This window comes from Biomphalaria glabrata, chromosome 2 (assembly GCF_947242115.1).
Source record: "Biomphalaria glabrata chromosome 2, xgBioGlab47.1, whole genome shotgun sequence".
NCBI lineage: Eukaryota > Metazoa > Mollusca > Gastropoda > Planorbidae > Biomphalaria > Biomphalaria glabrata.
The window spans coordinates 44150885-44177730 of record NC_074712.1 but is presented as its reverse complement, the minus strand read 5'-3'; the positions used below and the strand labels follow the sequence as shown (position 1 = coordinate 44177730).

Here is a 26846-nt window from a genome sequence, read left to right as displayed (position 1 = left end):
AAGAAACGAAGCTGCATCAGTCAAGAGAAGTAAAAAGAAAGCTACCCTGTCAGCTAGCCCTAGGTCAGATGAATACACATGCACGAACTGTGGCAAACTCTGCCAATCTAGAATTGGCTTGATAAGTCACTCCAGATTCTGCCCAGTCTCAAGACGTAGCCAAAGCCAGTGACTCATTTGGGCGCATTGATTGTCTTCCGAGACAGAGGAGCCATGTATATTTGTACTATGATTATTTTTAAATAAAACAGTACAAATGTAATTTAAATATTTTTTTAATTGTTTTTTTTTTTTACAATGTAATTCTTTATCTCATTGAAGTTTATTTTCTGATGGGATATGTTCTGGGAAATTTTGAGTCATAGAGTTCCCTGCCTCTAAATCTTTTAATTAGTCTTCCAGATCAACGTATAGTCTTAACTTTCCCACCAGTAGAGATGTACCATTAACTACATTCTATGATTTGCGGAGAGATAGTTACTTAGTACATACTTAATATTCAAAAATAGCAACATTGATTTAAATAGTGGTCATGTGATCAACTTACCTAATAAATGTTCAAATGATTTTTTCAGTGAAAACACTCCCCCTTATGCAATTTTTAAATGTCACTGGGATTTCACGCCTTCTGCCTCCCCCCCCCCCATTACATTTAATTGGTCATTTTCAATAGCTGTTTCCCAAACTGTGTTGCGCGAAACACTAGGGTTCCGCAAGGCTTTAATAGGTGCCCCATGAACTATTGGATCAAGTAAGTTATAGGCCAACACATGAACTATTGGATCAAGTAAGTTATAGGCCAACACATGAACTATTGGATCAAGTAAGTTATAGGCCAACACATGAACTATTGGATCAAGTAAGTTATAGGCCAACACATGAGCTATTGGATCAAGTCAGTTATAGGCCAACACATGAGCTATTGGATCAAGTCAGTTATAGGCCAACACAAGAACTATTGGATCAAGTCAGTTATAGGCCAACACATGAACTATTGGATCAAGTAAGTTATAGGCCAACACATGAACTATTGGATCAAGTAAGTTATAGGCCAACACATGAACTATTGGATCAAGTAAGTTATAGGCCAACACATGAACTATTGGATCAAGTAAGTTATAGGCCAACACATGAACTATTGGATCAAGTCAGTTATAGGCCAACACATGAACTATTGGATCAAGTAAGTTATAGGCCAACACATGAACTATTGGATCAAGTAAGTTATAGGCCAACACATGAACTATTGGATCAAGTAAGTTATAGGCCAACACATGAACTATTGGATCAAGTAAGTTATAGGCCAACACATGAGCTATTGGATCAAGTCAGTTATAGGCCAACACAAGAACTATTGGATCAAGTCAGTTATAGGCCAACACATGAACTATTGGATCAAGTAAGTTATAGGCCAACACAAGAACTATTGGATCAAGTCAGTTATAGGCCAACACATGAACTATTGGATCAAGTAAGTTATAGGCCAACACATGAACTATTGGATCAAGTAAGTTATAGGCCAACACATGAACTATTGGATCAAGTAAGTTATAGGCCAACACATGAACTATTGGATCAAGTAAGTTATAGGCCAACACATGAACTATTGGATCAAGTAAGTTATAGGCCAACACATGAACTATTGGATCAAGTAAGTTATAGGCCAACACATGAACTATTGGATCAAGTAAGTTATAGGCCAACACATGAACTATTGGATCAAGTAAGTTATAGGCCAACACATGAACTATTGGATCAAGTAAGTTATAGGCCAACACATGAACTATTGGATCAAGTAAGTTATAGGCCAACACATGAACTATTGGATCAAGTAAGTTATAGGCCAACACATGAACTATTGGATCAAGTAAGTTATAGGCCAACACATGAACTATTGGATCAAGTAAGTTATAGGCCAACACATGAACTATTGGATCAAGTAAGTTATAGGCCAACACATGAACTATTGGATCAAGTCAGTTATAGGCCAACACATGAACTATTGGATCAAGTAAGTTATAGGCCAACACATGAACTATTGGATCAAGTAAGTTATAGGCCAACACATGAACTATTGGATCAAATAAGTTATAGGCCAACATATGAACTATTGGATCAAGTAAGTTATAGGCCAACACATGAGCTATTGGATCAAGTAAGTTATAGGCCAACACATGAACTATTGGATCAAGTAAGTTATAGGCCAACACATGGACTATTTATAAGCATATAGAAGAGAAAGAACTCACTTGACGGTATTAGTTTGTCTCAATAAGGAAAAAGAAACACAACACTATAACAACTTGATTATAGACTTTGAACTGACCTAAATTCTGTCTTGAAACAAAAATGCAAACATCAACCTTTCAATGATTTCTGGTACATTTTTGTTAATTATCTGACAAGTATCTTGCTATTTCAAAACAAGTTTATGTTATTTGAGTTCAGTCTCCTACAATCTATTTGTGAGAAGCTGGGTTTTTTTAAATGTTGAAATAAGGTCAAAGTATATACAGGCGGCGTGATATCCCACTAGACCAGTGATTCCCAAAGTGGTCTATATAGACCCCCAGGGGTCTACGAGGACTTCCAAGGGGTCTACGGAAGTGAAAAAATAAATTGGGGGTCTATGGCCTGTTAATGGGGGTCTACGAAGGCGGATCTCATTGAAGTATGATCATTCATGAAATTGACTCGTTCACACATGATTTGTACCTTAGTTAATCCTTTGAATTTCAACCCTGTTAGTGGAATGATTTTTTTTATTTAAAGATTTTAACGTATTATTTTAAATACCTTAATTGTGTCTACATGAAAGTAATAATTTACATGGCCGAGTCTTTAAATAAAATGTTGACCGTAAATTGTTGGTTATTAAAAATTTGGCTTCATTCTTTCTTTGTTGAACAACTATTGCATTTGTTCTTTAATTTTATGTAACAAAGTTTGAAGCTATGTTGCTATAAAACCATCAAAGCTGTAACATCGAGAAAAGTCAACATGAAATAAAATAGATTAAGATTTGAAATACTTTTGAAAACTTTTAAATTCAGAATTAAGCCACAGTAGAAAAATGTTGATTAAACATCAGAGAACAGAATAGGTTTGTGAGCGTCTTACAATATATTTACTTAGGCTTATATTAAACTCTAAAAAACTGCACACTATAAGCAAAATATTGACTTTGCCAACCATTGAAGAGGTTTTACAATCTGTTTTACACAATCCTATATCTGATATCATTAAAAATTCCTCTAAGCAACAATACAGTTCAAAGGTGTAATGGTGAAATAAGTTTTGGACAATGAATGGTTATCGTGTTATTACGATTTACTTATTTAAAAAAGCTGGACTAGTTAACCTTGCCTGATAATGTAGTGGTATTATTATATTTTTGTTATGAATCAAGAAATTCATAAAGAATTGCTTTTTGCCTGAAATTTTGATCAATTGCTCCTTCACACTGAAGAATGATAGTTTTCGAAAGACTTATCTTTGACACTATTTTTTCTGAGTTCTTGGTTGCTAAGATCCTATTTTAAAACACAGAAATTAAACGGGAATCGGACATTGTCTATTTCACAAACTTGTTTCATAAATTGAATGAGGTTAACTTGCAGCTACAATGTGATAACCTAAATTTGATCAACACGAAGGCATAATCTCAGTGTTTCATGTGAGGATTAAATTAATGAAGCATACAATGACAATGATAAATTTTCTTACTTTCTAAATTTAAATCAGTCAGACATCATCTAATCGAGAAGATAGAATGTTAACCTGAACTAAATTGAAGCCCAAGATTGACATTTTATTATCAAAGCTGCCCACCAATAGACGTTTTTTTTTTGTTGTTGTTGTTTAGTTACTTCTTGTAATGCATATTACATTTTATTTTGCTTTATTTTGCTTTGAATGTCATCAATACATATATATCACATAGTAATCAGTGAGAAAAGCACATCTGAAGTTAATGAATTTTCAAAAAAATGCTGGGGGGGGGGGGGTCTACCGAAAACTTAAAAACATGGCAAGGGGTCTACGAGACAAAAAAGTTTGGGAACCACTGCACTAGACAATAGAATTGAGCTTTCCAATATCGTGCTTGATATTAAGAAATTAAGCTCTTCGACAACACGGCACCATTAAAGTCATTAAATCTTGATTTTTCTGAGGCTTATACTGTACATTTTAATATACGGTAGTTTTCTAAGTGAAAATTAAAAAAAAAATAAACAAAATTAAGAATTTAGTTCAATTATTATTTGGAAACCAATGGGAAATATTTCGCCCTAACGAAGAGTTCCTCCAAATTCTCAAAAATTGAGAAGTGTACCGTTAAAGAAAACTGTTGTAAATTATGATTTTTGATGTGGAATGTATACTTCCACTTTGCGTAATTTCTTGTGTTTACATGTACATTACAAAATAACAAAGCCATGATGGTTGTAGAACTGGATACATACTACATGGTGCAGTGTATAATACATCAATACCTGCAAATCCCTGTAGTGTCAAAGCTATCAAACATCGTAATATTAAACTAATAACATAATACGCTTCCATTATCCATTCTCTATTTTCAAAGTTATTAATAAAGTTATAAAACACACACACACACATACACACACATATATATATATATAAGCAGGACGATTATTACTTCCCTTTAAACATTTTGATTTGAATAATAACAAAAACATTTTTTTTTGGCTCGGTAAATGTTCGAGCGATGTCTGCGCACATTTTTTTTTTAAAGTTTGAAAAAAAAATGGCCTTATTAAGCAGTAAAGAGGTTTAGCGTTGACAAGCAAACCTGCAAAACGGGAATATGATGGGAGATACAAGTTGTATTTGTAATGCTCTTGTACAGCGCGTCTTTATGCGCATGATCAGTGCATTCAGTTCAATCTCTTTGTGTGTGTGGGGGGGGAGGGGGTAACTGATAGAAGGTTTCGTGATCCCTTTAGGTGCTCGGGAAATATAGCTCGAAACAAAGGTCAGGTTGTAAAGTCCAGGTCAACATTCAAATCAGACCCCAGCCACTCCATCACAGACAGAAGACAGACTTGCAGGCGATTGTTGAGAACTGTGAGGAACAGAGAAGGATGGCAGCTTCAACCACGTCAGGCAGAATTAAAGGGAATGCTGGATATCGATACAACTTCAGGCAGAATTAAAGGGAAGGCTTGATGTCGATACGGCTCCAGGAAGAATTAAAGGGATTGCTGGATGTCGATACAACTTCAGGCAGAATTAAAGGGAAGGCTTGATGTCGATACGGCTCCAGGAAGAATTAAAGGGAAGGCTGGATGTCGATACAACTTCAGGCAGAATTAAAGGGAATGCTGGATGTCGATACAACTTCAGGCAAAATTAAAGGCAATGCTGGATGTCGATACAACTTCAGGCAAAATTAAAGGCAATGCTGGATGTCGATACGACTTCAGGTAGTGTCAGTATCTTCATTTCTGTGTATAATTGTTTTATCGAATGTAACTAATCGTCTTTAGTACTCTATTTGATCTTTGTTGTAGTGGGTTTTTATTTACAGCCTTCTTATATATATATATATATATATATATATATATATGTGCTGAACTACACCTGTACATTATTATACATCATTTTACTTGTTTAGTATAAACTTGTATTACGCCTTTGCAGTATTAATAATAATACATTTTATTTTCTTTGTTGTTATTTGTTTTAATTGCACATTATACACAACAGTACAATATAATAGCAAACACTTAATTCGCTTGAAAGTGCAATATCTCTCTAAAATAAACAGTAAATAAAACCTGGGAATAAATCAAAGGGTGCAGTGCATGTCTTCACGTTTAGTTTAGAGATGGTATTGTCTGTAGTGATACAAGAGTTTTAACCCTGTAGCTTCGAAGTAAAAATAAAAAGAAAATGCAAAAGACATACATGCAAAGTCTAGGACCTAAGTAAAAACACAATCAGGCCACGAGGCCTTCATCAGCTACAAACAAACGAAAAATAAAAGAAGACAATGTACACAATATTTCTTTAGTCTGCAGAATAAATTGGTCGATTTTTTTTTCTTTTCAAAAGTTGTACAGTGATAACTAATATACAAAAATAAAATAAAATGAAAAAAAAAACTTCAAGCTTTTACTTCTTTTAAAATTCATCTCTTAAAATCTTAAATTGTCTGGCGATTTCAAACCTAATTGCTGCTAAGTGATTAATGTAGCAGTATCGCTTGTTTGACTCTGGTCAATTGCAATAATTTCAGCATGTCAAGAGGATAAATAGAGAACTACAACTCAAGCTGTCGTCTGCCCGTTTTCAATAAGTAGAGTTGGGCAGTATTGACAAGTCATTAGAAGACAACATCGTGATGAAATCATGCGTTAAAAGCTGTAACTGTACACTTCAGATTGGCAACTATTAAAAATATCTGATCGTCTGTAACTTTTACCTAAGAAGAGTTTTCTCCCTTTGAAAAAAAATAAATCTTTCCAGCAACAATAACAACAAAAAAGTTATCGGCAGAAGTTAAGAAAAACGATCACGTGAACAAATACTAAAAATAGAATCCACGTTTAGAACCAGCTATTACGTTTGTTGTGTTTGTGTAGATCTCTCAACGTAATAGTGCGTGACAGTCAAATGTATTGTCCCAACATTATCTAGTTCAGTGCTAGGAGAACTGCGTAGTGAAGTCTCTGCTAATATCATTAACCACAATGCAGCTGATAAAAATCAACAAAAGCTGGATTTTTTATAGAAAAAAAAAGAGTAGCTGGCAGATAAATACACTGCATGAATATGTGACCCCCTATCATTACAGCATTAACATTCGTTTCAGCATTATGGAATGACACACTCTAGGAGCTAGCAACTTCACATTTTTTAAAACTTAAATTACAGCTCAAGCTCAAACACTAACGCAGTGTTTCTCGAACGCCCCTAAATAAGTGGGTGCATTCGTTGCCCTTTCCTTTTTAGAAGATAGAGCTCTGGAAAATGTAGACTCCTCCAGTGGGGCCCAGAAGTGTGTTGAGAATGTAATTTAAAAAAAAAAGAATCTTCAAAACATTTCGCACAAATATCAGGTTCTAGTTTACGTTTTTATTAACACAAGTTCCCACCGGCTACGCCCGTTGATCCCTTTTTTTTTTTAAAATTATAATAAACAGACCTCATTTTAATGATCAACCTAACATACTTTTTTTAGCACGTGAATTATTGATATTTCACGGTCGCTCTCACTTTCTTTCTCTCTCTCTCTCTCTCTCTCTCTCTCTCTCTCTCTCTCTCTCTGAACCCCAATTTTATTTTGTTTTTCATCTGCGGGTTGTAATTTCTCCAAGTTCAAATTCAGGCCGTTTTCTTTTTTAAAAAAAATGCATTTAAAAAGCGATCACCCAGATACCCCGTTCTATGTCCCCCTTTCCAACTGGTCCAGACAAGTGATAGAATCATAGCGTATTGATAACGCTAAAATCGTGAAATAGTGCTAAACCAAAACAATTGGTAAAAAATTATTTCTAATCGCACAGGTTTGTTAGTCTAGAACTCTAGATCAATTACAAATTTAATTATATGACTGATCCAAACTAATTGATACAAATTAATAAAAGCTTTGGGGGCTTTTTTTAAGTATTTTGTTTTATTTTGCTTGTTTTTTACCCCATATGTTATTGTGTTAATATTCAAACATGATTTAATAATTACAATGAAAATAAAAACTTTCACCATCTCTCTCCTTTCCCATTTGTCAGAACGACGCGTTCCCTTTCAGAGGTCGTCGGGGGCGCGTCCCACACTTTGAGAAACGCTGCAGTGCTGCACTAATCCTTAAACTCAACACCAATAAAAACCTTAACTATCCACATTGCACACAGAACGCTCTATTCAAAGTCCTAATAGTAATTTCCAATACAATCCCAATAATAGGTGTCAGTACGAGCCCAATAAACGACCCCCAACACAATAGTCCTTTCTACTTGTCGATATATTATCTTTCAAAGCGAGGCGAGTTTTTATTTTTTTTTTTTGTCTTAGAAGTTAAAAGAAAAAAAAACTTACCTAAAAATATGTAAAATTAAAAAAAAAAAAAAAAAAACTCCAATTCCTTGGTAGGAGATTTCCCCAAGTCTGGTGTCATATTATGTGATATATGTGTGTGACAGTTGAGGAGTTGAACACATTCTTACTTAGATGTAATATGTGTCTCACTTTGTGTAGTTCTTGCAATAGGACCCTCCAGTTGAAACCTGTTAACGCAGAGCCCACGCTTCGCCTCCTCTATACGGTTGGAGATTCAACAACTCTTTGTTTGTTTTTTTTACTGATATTCTCTGTAGGACATGGTGTAAAGAGTGGGTGGGTGGTGGTGGGGTAGGGTGAAAGGCATTGGAGGGAAAGTCGTTTTCTGTTGAAACCTTCATCCAGAGCAGTGGTTCCCAAACTTTTTTGTCTCCTAGACCCCTTGCCATGTTTTTAAGTTTTCGGTAGACCCCCCCCCCCCCAGCATTTTTTTGAAAATTCATTAACTTCAGATGTGCTTTTCTCACTGATTACTATGTGATATATATGTATTGATGACATTCAAAGCAAAATAAAGCAAAATAAAATGTAATATGCATTACAAGAAGTAACTAAACAACAACAACAAAAAAAAACGTCTATTGGTGGGCAGCTTTGATAATAAAATGTCAATCTTGGGCTTCAATTTAGTTCAGGTTAACATTCTATCTTCTCGATTAGATGATGTCTGACTGATTTAAATTTAGAAAGTAAGAAAATTTATCATTGTCATTGTATGCTTCATTAATTTAATCCTCACATGAAACACTGAGATTATGCCTTCGTGTTGATCAAATTTAGGTTATCACATTGTAGCTGCAAGTTAACCTCATTCAATTTATGAAACAAGTTTGTGAAATAGACAATGTCCGATTCCCGTTTAATTTCTGTGTTTTAAAATAGGATCTTAGCAACCAAGAACTCAGAAAAAATAGTGTCAAAGATAAGTCTTTCGAAAACTATCATTCTTCAGTGTGAAGGAGCAATTGATCAAAATTTCAGGCAAAAAGCAATTCTTTATGAATTTCTTGATTCATAACAAAAATATAATAATACCACTACATTATCAGGCAAGGTTAACTAGTCCAGCTTTTTTTAATAAGTAAATCGTAATAACACGATAACCATTCATTGTCCAAAACTTATTTCACCATTACACCTTTGAACTGTATTGTTGCTTAGAGGAATTTTTAATGATATCAGATATAGGATTGTGTAAAACAGATTGTAAAACCTCTTCAATGGTTGGCAAAGTCAATATTTTGCTTATAGTGTGCAGTTTTTTAGAGTTTAATATAAGCCTAAGTAAATATATTGTAAGACGCTCACAAACCTATTCTGTTCTCTGATGTTTAATCAACATTTTTCTACTGTGGCTTAATTCTGAATTTAAAAGTTTTCAAAAGTATTTCAAATCTTAATCTATTTTATTTCATGTTGACTTTTCTCGATGTTACAGCTTTGATGGTTTTATAGCAACATAGCTTCAAACTTTGTTACATAAAATTAAAGAACAAATGCAATAGTTGTTCAACAAAGAAAGAATGAAGCCAAATTTTTAATAACCAACAATTTACGGTCAACATTTTATTTAAAGACTCGGCCATGTAAATTATTACTTTCATGTAGACACAATTAAGGTATTTAAAATAATACGTTAAAATCTTTAAATAAAAAAAATCATTCCACTAACAGGGTTGAAATTCAAAGGATTAACTAAGGTACAAATCATGTGTGAACGAGTCAATTTCATGAATGATCATACTTCAATGAGATCCGCCTTCGTAGACCCCCATTAACAGGCCATAGACCCCCAATTTATTTTTTCACTTCCGTAGACCCCTTGGAAGTCCTCGTAGACCCCTGGGGGTCTATATAGACCACTTTGGGAATCACTGATCCAGAGAGTCAAGTCTCTAAATGACGTCCACATGCCGCAATACTTTAACAACATGTGTAACAAAGGAAAGTGACAAAGAAATTTGACTTAGAGCCGAGTTTACGAGGGTAGAGTATTGCCAGACAACGCAACTTAAATCTACGAGGTTGTTGGGGGCGTGTCTCACACTTTGATAAACGCTGCACTAATCCTTAATCGCAACACCAGTATTAACCTTAACTATCCACAGTCCACGAAGAACGCTCTATTTAAGGGTCTAATAATAATTTCTTAGCCAGAACGTAACTCCTTTTTACAAATATCTTTTTTTTTTATTGAGTAGTAAATTGAGTTGTAGATAAAGTGGATTGAAATAGTGACAACAATTCGTTCTCAATGATCTATATCTACTGCTAATGTAATCTTAATGCTATAGTTAATCGCCCAGTGGTTATACATTATATCTGTCAAGTTTCCCTTTCAGACCTTGCGATCTAAAGGGCAGATGATGTCAAATTCATCTATTTCTTTGGTCAACGGTTAACGAGCAGGGTGTCATGTGGCCAGCACAACGACCAACCGCCTTTACTTACCCCAACTAAAGCCAGGTACCTATTAGAGTTGGGTGGACTCATTAAATCTAGTCAACTTTAAATGAAACGTCCCAATGCCCTTGTCTAGTCACAAAACACACATTTGCTGTCACTTGAAACGTTTTAAGTCACATTTTAAAAAATTTAATAGTAAAATTTTGTCTAGAGAGTAAACAAAAGCGCTAGTGGCAATTCCAAGAAGCCAAATAAAAAAATAGTAAAAAATACAGGGGAAAGAACTGGATTTATTAGAGAAACATCTCAATACTCTAATTGTAATTTACCTTTTTCTATGTCAAACATAAATTATTCAATTACCACTAATTACTTAATTAAGTGGCTAAATTTAGAGAAAAAAATTGATTCTTGTATTGTTAGGGGCAATGAATAATTGTGTAAAGTTTCACCTTGATTCGAGAATGGGAAATTGGAGAAATAAGGTGTAGACAATTTGTACTAGACACACAGAGTACGTTGACATTAGATTGGAAAGATATAAGTGGATAAATAATAGTAATAGTGGCTACATCTGTTACTGAATCTAATAAAATAGTGGCTACATCTGTTACTGAGTCTAATAAAATAATGGCTACTTCTGTAACTGAGTCTAATAAAAATAGTGGCTACATTGTACAGACACACATGCTTTTCTTTCCTCTTCTGTTCATAGTGTTGAACTCAATAATGCAGTTACTTTAAACACATATTTAGCGCACATAGCACCTAACACAATACAATAACGCACTAGACTATCTCAACCTGTGTGCATTAGACCTTCTCTTCAGTAAGAGAAAACACATTTTGTTCTGCACATCTGGTCCGTAAAAAAAAATCTAGCTTCGTTTTAAATCTCTGTCATTGTTTTATCTTGAACTTGTGTTTTGCCTTGACCCCTAAATTTAGTTTAAGCTTTTAAGCTACATTGAATTTTTTTTTCTTTTTTTATTTTATTAGCATTCTAAACTACACAGTAAAGAGAGAAAAAAAAGTTGTGAAAATTGAAGTTATTTTTTAGTTTAAAAAAATGGTATACTGGATTTTATGTGATGTTTTAAAACAAAAGCATCGCATTTTAATTTACAGAACAAAATATTATTATAAAGAATTTTTTTTTCTTATTTTGTCGTTCATTATAATCTGAAACTTCACGGTATAAATCACATGCATCAATTAGACATAGGGGACTAATTACATAATAGTCACTAATAGTCAACATTCATTGTCAGGAAAAGTGTTTATTAATTAAATATAGTGACATTAATGATCAACTAGAAATGTGATAATTTCTACAGAATGTTTTCTACATACCAAGTTTGGTTTGAAATAGAATTGTATGATTCTTATCCTATAAATTACATAGGTTCTTTCAAAAGAGAAGATAATTACGCCCTATATTTATTAATGTATTTATCTAGTCGAGTTGTTAATTAGAAACTTATAATCTGCTAAGTCATTGGTTCTCCTGTCTGAGTTAGACATGCACTAGAAAAGAAGGAGCACTTGTAGGTATTTGTTTTATCATATAGAATAAGAAATGTGCCTTTATCTTTGTGTCTTTCTAAGTATTGTATTAGGTCGTGTCTCTGTGTTTGTAATTTTACTGTCCTAGTGTATGTGTGTGGGGACAGAGAAAGAGATGGGAAGACCTCCTTAAGGAATGAAAGGGCTGGTCAGTGAAAGAGATGGGAAGACATTCTTAAGGAATGAAAGGGCTGGTCAGTGAAAGAGATGGGAAGACCTCCTTAAGGAATGAAAGGGCTGGTCAGTGAAAGCGATGGGAAGACATCCATAAGGAATGAAAGGGCTGGTCAGTGAAAGCGATGGGAAGACCTCCTTAAGGAATGAAAGGGCTGGTCAGTGAAAGCGATGGGAAGACCTCCTTAAGGAATGAAAGGGCTGGTCAGTGAAAGCGATGGGAAGACCTCCTTAAGGAATGAAAGGGCTGGTCAGTGAAAGAGATGGGAAGACCTCCTTAAGGAATGAAAGGGCTGGTCAGTGAAAGAGATGGGAAGACCTCCTTAAGGAATGAAAGGGCTGGTCAGTGAAAGAGATGGGAAGACCTCCTTAAGGAATGAAAGGACTGGTCAGTGAAAGAGATGGGAAGACATTCTTAAGGAATGAAAGGGCTGGTCAGTGAAAGAGATGGGAAGACCTCCTTAAGGAATGAAAGGGCTGGTCAGTGAAAGAGATGGGAAGACATTCTTAAGGAATGAAAGGGCTGGTCAGTGAAAGAGATGGGAAGACCTCCTTAAGGAATGAAAGGGCTGGTCAGTGAAAGAGATGGGAAGACCTCCTTAAGGAATGAAAGGGCTGGTCAGTGAAAGAGATGGGAAGACCTCCTTAAGGAATGAAAGGGCTGGTCAGTGAAAGAGATGGGAAGACCTCCTTAAGGAATGAAAGGGCTGGTCAGTGAAAGAGATGGGAAGACCTCCTTAAGGAATGAAAGGGCTGGTCAGTGAAAGAGATGGGAAGACCTCCTTAAGGAATGAAAGGGCTGGTCAGTGAAAGAGATGGGAAGACATTCTTAAGGAATGAAAGGGCTGGTCAGTGAAAGAGATGGGAAGACCTCCTTAAGGAATGAAAGGGCTGGTCAGTGAAAGCGATGGGAAGACCTCCTTAAGGAATGAAAGGGCTGGTCAGTGAAAGCGATGGGAAGACCTCCTTAAGGAATGAAAGGGCTGGTCAGTGAAAGCGATGGGAAGACATCCATAAGGAATGAAAGGGCTGGTCAGTGAAAGAGATGGGAAGACCTCCTTAAGGAATGAAAGGGCTGGTCAGTGAAAGAGATGGGAAGACCTCCTTAAGGAATGAAAGGGCTGGTCAGTGAAAGAGATGGGAAGACATTCTTAAGGAATGAAAGGGCTGGTCAGTGAAAGAGATGGGAAGACCTCCTTAAGGAATGAAAGGGCTGGTCAGTGAAAGAGATGGGAAGACATTCTTAAGGAATGAAAGGGCTGGTCAGTGAAAGAGATGGGAAGACCTCCTTAAGGAATGAAAGGGCTGGTCAGTGAAAGAGATGGGAAGACATTCTTAAGGAATGAAAGGGCTGGTCAGTGAAAGAGATGGGAAGACCTCCTTAAGGAATGAAAGGGCTGGTCAGTGAAAGAGATGGGAAGACCTCCTTAAGGAATGAAAGGGCTGGTCAGTGAAAGAGATGGGAAGACATCCTTAAGGAATGGAAGGGCTGGTCAGTGAAAGAGATGGGAAGACATCCTTAAGGAATGAAAGGGCTGGTCAGTGAAAGCGATGGGAAGACCTCCTTAAGGAATGAAAGGGCTGGTCAGTGAAAGAGATGGGAAGACCTCCTTAAGGAATGAAAGGGCTGGTCAGTGAAAGCGATGGGAAGACATCCTTAAGGAATGAAAGGGCTGGTCAGTGAAAGAGATGGGAAGACATTCATAGGGAATGAAAGGGCTGGTCAGTGAAAGAGATTCTATTCAAGATCAAAAATGGAGAAAGACGGTCGACAGACCACGTGTGATGCTCCAACGGTTTAACAGACTAAGGTGAAGGTGAAGCTGTGTGTGTGTGTGTGTGCTTAAAGTTCAATATCTAGAGATTACAAAGAGGGAAACAAAAAGAAACAAAAAAAAAAAAAGTTGAAGACCTTCCTACACTGACCTAAACTTGACGGAAGACGATCTTTTTACAATAATCTCTTTACAATAATCTCTCCAGTGCAAAAAGTTTTGCAGAAAGATTTCAATTTAAAAAACTTGAAAGCGAATTTTTTTTTTAAATATATTGAACAAATCCGAAATATTAGAAAGATGTGAGCACTGATTTTTTTACGTTTTTATGTGACAAGGTGCTGCCTACAGATGTTAATATCTCGATTACAAAACCAGATCATTTCTACCGGATAGAAAATTAAATAAACAATTAGACAAACATAATGTCCTCACACCATACCAACATGGCTTTAGGAAATATAGATCATGTGAAACACAACTAATAGGACTAATTGGTGATTTTTCAAAAGGTTTAGATAATAGTGAACAAATAGATGCTATCTTACTAGATTTTTCTAAGGCTTTTGACAAAGTTCACCACCATAGTTTGCTTAAAAAATTAAAATATTTCGGCATTAATGGTCCACTGCATCAGTGGATTAAGGACTTTCTGATAGGGAGAGAACAAACTGTAATAATAAATGGCTCTAAATCAACACCGATAATAGTAAACTCAGGTGTACCTCAAGGAACAGTCTTGGGTCCACTACTATTTTTAATTTACATAAATGATTTACCAAATTGCATTACTTCAGGAACAAAAGTCAGATTATTTGCAGACGATTGCATAATATATAGAACAATAAAAACAACACAAGACACAGATATTTTACAAATAGAATTAGATGAATTACAGAAATGGGAATCAAATTGGAGCATGTCTTTCCACCCAGAAAAATGTCAGTTGTTAAGAGTAACAAAAAAACTAAAACAAATTAATTCCACTTATCTTATTCATGGCAAACCAGTAACACAGACTAAAAACGCAAAATACCTAGGTGTTATAATAAATGAAAAACTGTCATGGAATCCACACATTGATGAAACTACAAAAAAATCAAACAAAGCATTAGGATTTATTAAAAGAAATTTCTATAAATCAAATAAGAACATAAAACTAAAATGTTATTTAACCTTGGTTAGGCCAATAATAGAATATGCATCCTCCGTTTGGGACCCCTCAACTCAAGAAAACATTAAGAAACTAGAACAGACACAAAATAGAGCAGTGCGATTCATAACAAACGAATATTCACATTTGACTAGAGTAACACCTTTAGTAAAATCACTAAATTTAGAAAGCCTTCAGGACAGAAGGCTCAAAAGTAAAGTAGCAATCATACATAAAACACTGAACCATAATCTTCAAATACAAAAACAAAATTTAATAAAATACTCTGAAAGACACAAAGATAAAGGCACATTATTCGTCCCATATGCTAGGACAAATTTGTACAAACACTCCTTCTTCCCTAGTGCTATTAGAGCATGGAATGGGTTGCCTGAGCTAGCCAGGAAAACCAGTGACTTGGCAGAATTTAAGTCATTGGTTAATATGCATGACTAAATGCATGACGCGTAGGACGTAATCATCTTCTTTTTTGAAGTAACGTCTGTATTATATAAGATAAGATAAGATAATTATTAAAAATAAAATTTAAAAACATGAAACCTGCAGATATTACGTCAAGAGTTGGACTTTGAAGACGAATAGAAATATTGATATGGAGAATCAGACAGACATTAAAACAGATACGTGACCTTGAGTGGTGATTCATTGTGTGGTCAGCTAGAGATCAATGTAACGTATTCTACGTGCTGGGGAAATCATACTGACTACTGGACTCTTCCGGAATGGTCATCTTTGACCGCATCTTGTCCATTTCAGCGAACATGATGAGCTCATTCCAAGAGCTGTCCACTAGTGTCATGGTTTCCTTCATTCTCGATTAGTACAACTGATGGTCCCCAGTTTGACCAGGAGAGACCGATGAATGGGCCCCCGATAGCCCATTATATGGCCCCTGTTGTCTCATGGTATCCAAATGTATAGCCATCAGATAGTCAGTTGTACACCCTCCTTTCGATGATATCCTTAGTATAGCTTTCCTTAATTTGATTCGGTATGTTCTAAGTCAATCTAATGATGAGGCGAAATGTGGTTATGACAATCTTGGTTATGTCTGTACGGTATGATCCTGTCATTTATCAGAATCAGTTGTGAAGGGGAGGGGGGTGAAAGGGGGTATCTGTGTGAATGTTACAGTGATCGCTTTTTAAATGCATTTCAAAAGGTTCAATTCAGACTCCTGCTCTAGCTTACTCAAGGGGATTAATTCAAATTCATATCTGTCAAGTACTATTTCTTTCTCTTGTTCGATACAAACGAAATATCTAATTACCTATAGTTAATTAACTAGTAGGTAATTTTTTAATTTTTTTTTTGTTTTGTCCGATACAAGAAATAATTGTGCTAAATTTTAACGTGATCCGACATTGGGTGTGGGAAAAGTAACGTGTACACAATTTTTATCAGACAGACAGACAAACGGACAGACATAGTGATTTGATATAAGCTTTGTAAAAGAGGTTTAACGATTTGTATTAATACCCATCTACACTTTTATTTCATTTTTACTGCAGTAGGAAGTCCTAGATGTGATCAAAACATCGGGAATTTCCAACTATTTGGAAAGATAAGAATCACTTTCAACTTGAAGACATCGACCGTGAAATGTGTTGAGTTAGGTCACCTGGTACAGCTATGAACTATTTGTCTGGGTGTTTTCCCAGTTTTAATGTTTAGCCTGTCCGTTTGTTATATTTAATGAAACGAAAGGTCATATTTTATCTGATGAAATCTCATTCTTTGAAACAGACAAATGTCTTTTATGTCAATGTTTGTGTATAGTCTTCGTCTAGCTTTTGCAGACATATTCGATTCAAGTTTATTGGACTAAGGGGGCGCGGTGGATGAGTGGCTAAGCGCTAGGCTTCCGAACCTGGGATCCTGGGTTAGAATCTCGGCGAAGACTGGGATTATGAATTTAGGGATTTTTAGGGCGTCCCTGAGTCCATCCAACTTTAAAGTGTACCTGACTTTCGTTGGAGAAAGTATACGCGCTTGGTCTATGTGCTGGCCACATGACAACCTGCTTATTAACCGTTAGCCAAAGAAACAGATGACCTTAACATCATCTGCCCTATGGATCTGAAAGCCTGAAAGGAGAACTTAATTCCTTACATTGGACTAGATTTACTCTTTCTAATTGGCGCGTAAAATGCTGAGACTTTTAAAAGATTCTTTAGTTATACGAACATTCAATGAACAACTACTTTACAGTGAGAATTTATATTTACTTTATATAATTTACAGCAATTTGCAATGCGACTTAAACTACAATTACTTTGTAGCGCGACATGATCATAACTATTTTGTCTCGCGAGATAATTTTCTACTACTTTGTAGCGCGACATAATTTACATCAACCTAACAGCGAATATAATTTACAGCAACATTAATGCGCGATAGAATTTACAGCAATATTACTGCGCGATAGAATTTACAGCAACTTTACTGCGGGAAAGAATTTACAGCAACATTACTGCGCGACATAATTTGCAGTGAATCAGCAGCGCGACAATCTTATTTCCTTCATTATGTTAATGAATTTCATAACAAACTTCAGAAAGAGAGTGTAAAAAGTTGTGTATACTTTTAGTAGATGTATCTGTATTTGATAGGAAGCACTCGTATTCACAGTCTCGTTAGAAGGCGTAGATGTGTATTTGAAGGACCATATTAGTCAGAACACTTAGATGTCTATTTGAAGGACCATATTAGTCAGAACACTTAGATGTCTATTTGAAGGACCATATTTGTAAGAACGCTTTGATGCCTATTTGAAGGACCATATTTGTAAGAACGCTTTGATGCCTATTTGAAGGACCATATTTGTAAGAACGCTTCGATGCCTACTTGAAGGACCATATTTGTAAGAACGCTTTGATGCCTACTTGAAGGACCATATTTGTAAGAACGCTTTGATGCCTACTTGAAGGACCATATTTGGCCATTTGGATAATTTAAAACGTGAGTGTCTGCAAGTCATTTGTTGGTTAAACGTCTCCATGTTGTTGCTAGTCCTATATAGTTAGTTGACGTTCAAGTCAAATTGTAAAAAGGTTGTCCCAATTCTATTAATTCAGAATGTCTCTTTACAATTTTACTATTAGCTTGCATTCTTGTCGTTTTTATTCAAATTTCTTTTTAAAATTAGAAACTGAGTGGAAGAGTATTTCGAAAACGATTATCCTAGAATCTTTGGGGAAAAAATATTAGGTAATCGGCCAACAGTGAAAACTCTAGTTTGACCGTTATAATTCCCGCACTCGACTCAAATGCCCTCAGTAAATAGTTGAAGAAATAAATAAAGGTATAAGAACATTTGGTGCAAAGACGTATGTAGACGTTCCACAAAGTTCCAGTCCACTGTCACAAACCACCTATATATAGGGGTGAACCTGGCTGGTTGTAAATGTCATTGTCTTGAAGGTTGGATCAATGGAAGCCACTCCAAACCCTAGTTTAGTTTTGTGACAATGAAAACATATTAACATGTGTAACAGTGGAGCATGAGCATACTCTCCAAGGAGACACAACTCAGAACTGTTTAGTAAATTAAAAACACTTAACTATTCAACTTATTTACAAGTAGTACGTATGTAGATCAATAAATACGTATGTAGATCAATAAACACGTATGTAGATCGATAAATTAATTCAAAGAAAATACAACGTCCAACATTGACTATCTACGATAGAAAAACTAAATCTCATCTACCCTTACACACATTCACGCGGACCTATTGACCGCACCATTTCGGACTATGTGTATTATGTTGGAAAAAAATGTAGCCCTAGCATTATACAAACAAACATGGTTTGTAACATCCAGAAGCCCTTGTCAAATCATTAGATGGACTATTAATAGAACATGATTGTTCAAAGCTCATTTGAAAGAATTCTTGCAATAATGAAGCCTTACAAGTAATACAAGAAAACAAAACTAGACTGAATAATGAAAGACGGACATCATTTTTATGAAATAGGAACTGATTTATTTTAAAATGTTATTGTTTCTTTGTCTGTTCGTACGATAGTGACTAAATTATGTCTCATTTACTGTTGTACACACCTCACAAATATACACATCGGCTTTAATCCGCCATAGAATACACACACAGAGACTAATCATAACGACACACAAACATACATACTCACAGAAGCACACACAGACACACACATACATATGCACACAATAGCCAAAAGCACATCTGCCGTGTGGATGACCTGAAGGTGTTAAAAGATGTCATGTCGCTGTCGCCGGTGACTGCCACATTTTTCACACCCATCAAAAATTATCCGGGTGCTAAGAGCTTTAATGGTCAGGCAATGATGTTCCCACAATGAGGAAAAAAACACAAATAAAAAAACACCTCAAAGGTTGAGGGACAGCAGCCCAACTGTCCGAAATGAGTGCTCACTTCCTACATCAATCACTTTTTTTTTCACAAAAGTTGCCAAGGTCATCCTGATTTTACTTAGTAATCTCCCATCTGTGTGCCGTGATGGGCCAGGCGACTATGTTTATTTAACAAGATCAAGGACCTTAATCAAATCTAGTGAACTGAAATGCCCTCATAAATACAAAACAAACAAAAAACCAAAAACACATTTTTTCTAAATTATAAACATGATTATTATAAGACATTTTCCTGATTCTAACCATTTTTATTTTGCCTCTTATGAGACTAACATTTTTCCTTCTATTAAACCAATGACAAAGTAACTCGCCATATTGTCACTTTACAATATAGAAAACTAACGTATTAGTGTAGATACCAACACTTGATTAATACGCAGTACCATTTAATTCTACAAGTATGCATGAAAATGGAATTTATTTATTAATAATTATTATTATTTTTAGAGACTTATTTATGATTTTGTAGATCTGCTTCAATTCTGTAAAGTCCCTTCAATTCTGAGCATATTTGTTTATTGCATACAAAGGCGACTTAATTGATCTGTTTTTAATGCACACCCCACAAACAATAGCACACCAGAGCAAGCTGACGTGACGTCCTTGTACAAAAGTTAAGTGAGTAATTTGAGAATGTTGAAACTGAGTCAGAAATAATGAGCACGAACTCCCCAGCCGAGCCCAACAAGTCCGATGTTTACCTCCATACAAGCAACTCGCGTTGTAGCAGTGAATACAACAGGACAACAGTTGTTGTTTTTTTTGTTTCTGGATCGCCAGTGTTTCATAAAACAGCTTCACAAATTTGTACGAATGTTATCCTTGGGTTTAAGGCCAGGATCCAATGTTTCGCTCTAATTTCTCTGGGCAACAGTTAAAACAAAGTAATGACAAGAACTTTACAGCACATAATTTTGTTTACTTTTTTTTTTTACAAAGCTTATATCAACTCACTCTGTCTTACTCTGTAAACCTTATTTCTCCCACTTCCCATTGGCGGATCAAGTTGAAACTTTGCACAGTTAGTCATTGTCAATGGCAACGCATGAATCAATAAAAAAAAACATTTTTTAAAATCAATTAGTTGTAATTAATTAATTTTGTTTAATATAAAAATGTACTAAGCTAAGGCAAGATAAGTCTTGTGTATAGATTTTGGTCGTTCGCTAAAAATGTAAACTATAGACCATTTTATAGATTATAAAACCTAATAAGTACTTCTGTCGCTCAGAGGCGACGGTCCTTCAGATACAAACAGCTCGAATTATAGAAGCTCGAGACTCCAATTCGAATTCAGATCGTCATTCAAACCAAGCTTTGTCTATTTTGAGGTATTTCTTGATCATTGTAAACATCTGATTACTAAACGAAATGAAATAAGTTATGCTCTGGATTGCTCGTTCAGTCTAAGACTTTCCTGTGCTCTGGTATTAATCAATATCAAATCATTATTATCATTAGGAACATTTTTATCTTGAGACTTTTTCATGGATAATCTAGATCAAGATGATGACTTATGATGGCAATAAAGTTTGTACGTTCGATCTGTTTGTTTTTCTCTCTAATTAGAGCTACTTGGTTTAGTTTGTTCGATCTGTTTGTGTTTCTCTCTAATTAGAGCTACTTGGTTTAGTTTGTTCGATCTGTTTGTTTTTCTCTCTAATTAGAGCTACTTGGTTTAGTTTGTTCGATCTGTTATAGTGTCTCTCTAATTAGAGCTACTTGGTTTAGTTTGTTCGATCTGTTATAGTGTCTCTCTAATGAGAGCTACTTGGTTTAGTTTGTTCGATCTGTTATAGTGTCTCTCTAATGAGAGCTACTTGGTTTAGTTTGTTCGATCTGTTATAGTGTCTCTCTAATGAGAGCTACTTGGTTTTGTTTGTTCGATCTGTTTGTGTTTCTCTCTAATTAGAGCTACTTGGTTTAGTTTGTTCGATCTGTTATAGTGTCTCTCTAATGAGAGCTACTTGGTTTAGTTTGTTCGATCTGTTTGTTTTTCTCTCTAATTAGAGCTACTTGGTTTAGTTTGTTCGATCTGTTTGTGTTTCTCTCTAATTAGAGCTACTTGGTTTAGTTTGTTCGATCTGTTTGTGTTTCTCTCTAATGAGAGCTACTTGGTTTAGTTTGTTCGATCTGTTATAGTGTCTCTCTAATGAGAGCTACTTGGTTTAGTTTGTTCGATCTGTTTGTTTTTCTCTCTAATTAGAGCTACTTGGTTTAGTTTGTTCGATCTGTTTGTTTTTCTCTCTAATTAGAGCTACTTGGTTTAGTTTGTTCGATCTGTTATAGTGTCTCTCTAATTAGAGCTACTTGGTTTAGTTTGTTCGATCTGTTTGTGTTTCTCTCTAATGAGAGCTACTTGGTTTAGTTTGTTCGATCTGTTATAGTGTCTCTCTAATTAGAGCTACTTGGTTTAGTTTGTTCGATCTGTTTGTGTTTCTCTCTAATGAGAGCTACTTGGTTTAGTTTGTTCGATCTGTTATAGTGTCTCTCTAATGAGAGCTACTTGGTTTAGTTTGTTCGATCTGTTTGTGTTTCTCTCTAATTAGAGCTACTTGGTTTAGTTTGTTCGATCTGTTATAGTGTCTCTCTAATTAGAGCTACTTGGTTTAGTTTGTTCGATCTGTTTGTTTTTCTCTCTAATTAGAGCTACTTGGTTTAGTTTGTTCGATCTGTTTGTTTTTCTCTCTAATTAGAGCTACTTGGTTTAGTTTGTTCGATCTGTTTGTTTTTCTCTCTAATTAGAGCTACTTGGTTTAGTTTGTTCGATCTGTTTGTTTTTCTCTCTAATTAGAGCTACTTGGTTTAGTTTGTTCGATCTGTTTGTTTTTCTCTCTAATGAGAGCTACTTGGTTTAGTTTGTTCGATCTGTTTGTTTTTCTCTCTAATTAGAGCTACTTGGTTTAGTTTGTTCGATCTGTTTGTTTTTCTCTCTAATTAGAGCTACTTGGTTTAGTTTGTTCGATCTGTTTGTTTTTCTCTCTAATTAGAGCTACTTGGTTTAGTTTGTTCGATCTGTTATAGTGTCTCTCTAATTAGAGCTACTTGGTTTAGTTTGTTCGATCTGTTTGTTTTTCTCTCTAATTAGAGCTACTTGGTTTAGTTTGTTTGATCTGTTTGTGTTTCTCTCTAATTAGAGCTACTTGGTTTAGTTTGTTCGATCTGTTTGTTTTTCTCTCTAATTAGAGCTACTTGGTTTAGTTTGTTCGATCTGTTATAGTGTCTCTCTAATTAGAGCTACTTGGTTTAGTTTGTTCGATCTGTTTGTTTTTCTCTCTAATTAGAGCTACTTGGTTTAGTTTGTTCGATCTGTTTGTTTTTCTCTCTAATGAGAGCTACTTGGTTTAGTTTGTTCGATCTGTTTGTTTTTCTCTCTAATGAGAGCTACTTGGTTTAGTTTGTTCGATCTGTTATAGTGTCTCTCTAATTAGAGCTACTTGGTTTAATTTGTTCGATCTGTTTGTGTTTCTCTCTAATTAGAGCTACTTGGTTTAGTTTGTTCGATCTGTTTGTTTTTCTCTCTAATTAGAGCTACTTGGTTTAGTTTGTTCGATCTGTTTGTGTTTCTCTCTAATGAGAGCTACTTGGTTTAGTTTGTTCGATCTGTTTGTTTTTCTCTCTAATTAGAGCTACTTGGTTTAGTTTGTTCGATCTGTTTGTGTTTCTCTCTAATGAGAGCTACTTGGTTTAGTTTGTTCGATCTGTTTGTTTTTCTCTCTAATTAGAGCTACTTGGTTTAGTTTGTTCGATCTGTTATAGTGTCTCTCTAATTAGAGCTACTTGGTTTAGTTTGTTCGATCTGTTATAGTGTCTCTCTAATTAGAGCTACTTGGTTTAGTTTGTTCGATCTGTTATAGTGTCTCTCTAATGAGAGCTACTTGGTTTAGTTTGTTCGATCTGTTATAGTGTCTCTCTAATTAGAGCTACTTGGTTTAGTTTGTTCGATCTGTTTGTGTTTCTCTCTAATTAGAGCTACTGGGTTTAGTTTGTTCGATCTGTTATAGTGTCTCTCTAATTAGAGCTACTTAGGGCTTAGCTTGTTCGAAAAACTTGTATAAAGACTATGCATGTGCACGCAGTCAGATTTTTAACATAAAATAGAATTTCTAATTAAGTTTTTTTATTTCGTTAACTTTCAAGCTCTGAACATAACAGACATAAAGACGATCAAATGTACAAAACTGGACCCAGTATAAACAGAACCGTTAAAACGTGTATGATTTTAGGATTTCAAAAAAGTAAATTGAAAAAATGTCATCCAATAAATGTATTCTCTTTATGCTTCAAATTGAAATGTTTCTGAATTGACTTTTGTATCATTTGTTAAGACAATTTTCAAGTGCATATTTTTTTTTTCATTTTTCTTGCGTGCCTCTCTATTATTGCTTAGTTTAAAGGAGAGAGAAAAAAAATCTTCTTTCGTTATCAATATTTTTTTTGGGTCACAGACTTTTCGATTCATTTTTGACATGTCCATCAATAAGTACAATGTCGCTTTCCACCATCGCCAGACTTTCCCCTGGACCCATATTTGTTCTATCAGACTGTCCATCGACTCATTTTCTCTTCGAGAATGTCCATATTTCAAAGAGTGTCTTTCCTCTTTCTCTTTCCTTCTTGAGTCAGACATTTCCGGTCAAAACTTGAAGGTTTATGTACACAGTGGTGTCGGGGTGTCTAACTTTACTTTCAGCTCTGAAGAGCACCCAAATGGTACTTGACAATTGTCTTTTGACATTTCCAAGAGACAAAAAAAGAAGAGAAATAAACAAACGAGTATTGCTGGTAGTGATATTTGTGTCTTTATTGACGCCGAGGGAAGGATAGAGGGTCAAATCGATAAAGGAAGGTCTTTAGAGAAGGTCTTTAGAGAAGGTCTTTAATTCGCATGAGGATCAGATAAAACAGAAACATTGTCTTGTACTGGTGAGACCTATTTATTTGTATACAAACAGTGATATGTCCTGTGTGAACTAACAAAGTAAAAGTACCTTCAACGGAAGCCATCTTTTTCTTCAGGAAGTTTTTAACATTGAATTACAGTGACATGCGCAATGTACGTTTTTGATCATTTTGATATAATTATAGACACTAGAGAGTAGAAAGAGATATGTAAATAGAAGAATAGAGAGTAGATAGAAAGATAAAGATTTTTTTTAGTTAGAAAGAAATAGGGACAGACTAGCGGACGGACGGACAGGTTGATCGGTACGTATGTTTTTAGATAGATAGATAGATAGATAGATAGATAGATAGATAGATAGATAGATAGATAGATAGATAGATAATTAGATAGATAGATAGATAGATAGATAGATAGATAGATAGATAGATAGATAGATAGATAGATAGATAGATAGATAGAATTAGTATTCTAATTTTGTTGTACAAGTCATCTTTTAGTTACCTCCCTTTAAAGTGCTTTAAGTTCTAGTTTCGATAAACTTATTTCTTTCCTATTGATCTTCAAGATCAATCCTATGATCTTGCTGTTTTAATGAACAAAGTTACAGTTCTACAATGTTCAATCTTCTCATTCGGCTCCATCCTGTAACTCTAAATGAATTTCTTGTCTTAGTTTCGGGACTCCAGCATAGATTCTACCATAGTTTCAAAACGGTCGTTAGGTTCAATCCTAGGACTTACGTTTTGATCTGAACATACTTTGTAATACGTACGTTTGCTTTGAACCAACTTAAGAAACATGAAGATGAAAGAGGGGATTCATCTAAATGCACTTAGGACAAGATGGACAACTAATTTCCCAGTTACGAACCCTTTTGGTCCACCATTTAATTAGGCATAAAATGTTATAGTTGGCATTGACACGCACTGCAAAGTCAGTGTATTAGTTCGTAATGTATACATATATATACACAATGTTATAGATTCTGGCCGATGTTCCCTGATGTAAGAACAATACAGGTATTATGTGACTGAATCTCATCTGAAACCACTCTTTCGTTACTCTTTCATTCTCCTAGTTTCATTTAAAACAACATTTATCCAACTGTATCCCAAAAAGTAACTCTCGCTACTCATAAACTTTAACCATTATATAATTATACTCTGTTGACACCATCCGGCTAACTCTCCGAAGATCAAAAACCAAATCTTATTAGATTGTTCCCCCTTGTTATAATACAAATGTTATAGAGCATCTAGATTGGAATCTCCTTTTATGAAATTACATTTGGTCTTGGAATAAAGTGATACTAAAATAAGGCAGGAAGTAATTTTGGCTTCTTTCCCGGGAGTCGCTATTTCCGGTCTGTATAGTTTTACACTATCTTCTACAACCCCATTGGTTCGGGAACCGTCTCTTAGTCCAATGACAAAGGTTTGTAGAAAGTTCACAGAAAGAAAAAAAAATCAAGCTAATAATTTTCAGCGATGGCTAATTACTTCTGGCAAAATATATATTTAAAAAACTCGGTCAGGGCCACGCGTTTAAGTGCTGCCCTTTACGCAAGCGTTCCCATGTTAGTAAACAAAAAAAAAATGAAAAGGAGGGCGGGAAAGAAGAGGATTTAGTAGGAAACTACAAGTTAGGCAAGATTGATCGTCCTGTGGGCGTTTTAGATTGACCTTTTTTTTTGTCAGGTTATGACATCATGTAGAATGCAGACATGAGATGTTGATACGAAATATTTTTATGTACTCTGTTTCAATGCAAGGGCGTCTACATAAGGGAAATGCGAGGGGTGTGGAGGTGAAACCTGTATAAAGGTGACACCTAGCAGCTCCTTGCAAAAGTGAAACATATTCTTTCTTCTATTTCTATAGTTATTTTAAAGCATGGTAATGCGGACATATTTGGTCAGTTATACAGACCCTGTGTAATCACTATATATATCACTATATTATTTTAAATATATTCACTATTTTATCAAAAGGTAAAGTAAGAATTGATTTTTTTAAAATTTATATTACTTGACCCTTTTTAACATTGAATCTTGCAGTGATTACATCGTATCTTTAATTTAAGAACGTACCTTGAACAGTGTAGATAATTAAATATTTCGAGATTTTATGTCGTAAATATTAGGCACTTCGGCTGGGTACCTGACATAAGTTGGGGAAAGTCAAGGTCTGGGCCATAGAACCAGCTGACCATTACATCATCTTCCCTAGAGATGACGAGGTCTGAAAAGTTTAATTTGTTACGCATAATTTAATCACAGGTGTCTGAAAGGGTAACTTTACATATTAATTAGAGTCATTAATATGCCTGGCTGTCTAGGAGCACTTG

At 35.2% G+C, this 26846-nt stretch overlaps 1 protein-coding gene across 8 annotated transcripts in view; it reads right to left on the bottom strand.

Annotated features, from left to right (window-relative positions):
- Positions 1-26846, bottom strand: part of LOC106055105 (RYamide receptor-like) — a 217814-nt gene that overhangs the window by 123670 nt on the left and 67298 nt on the right. For 2 of the 8 annotated variants that reach the window (XM_056020757.1, XM_056020756.1), the window contains exon 1: positions 8065-8244. The exons of the other annotated variants lie outside the window; for them this stretch is intronic. The gene's annotated coding sequence lies outside the window, so the exon portion shown is untranslated. Of the gene's footprint in view, positions 1-8064; positions 8245-26846 lie in introns of those variants that run through there. 8 annotated transcript variants of the gene reach the window in all.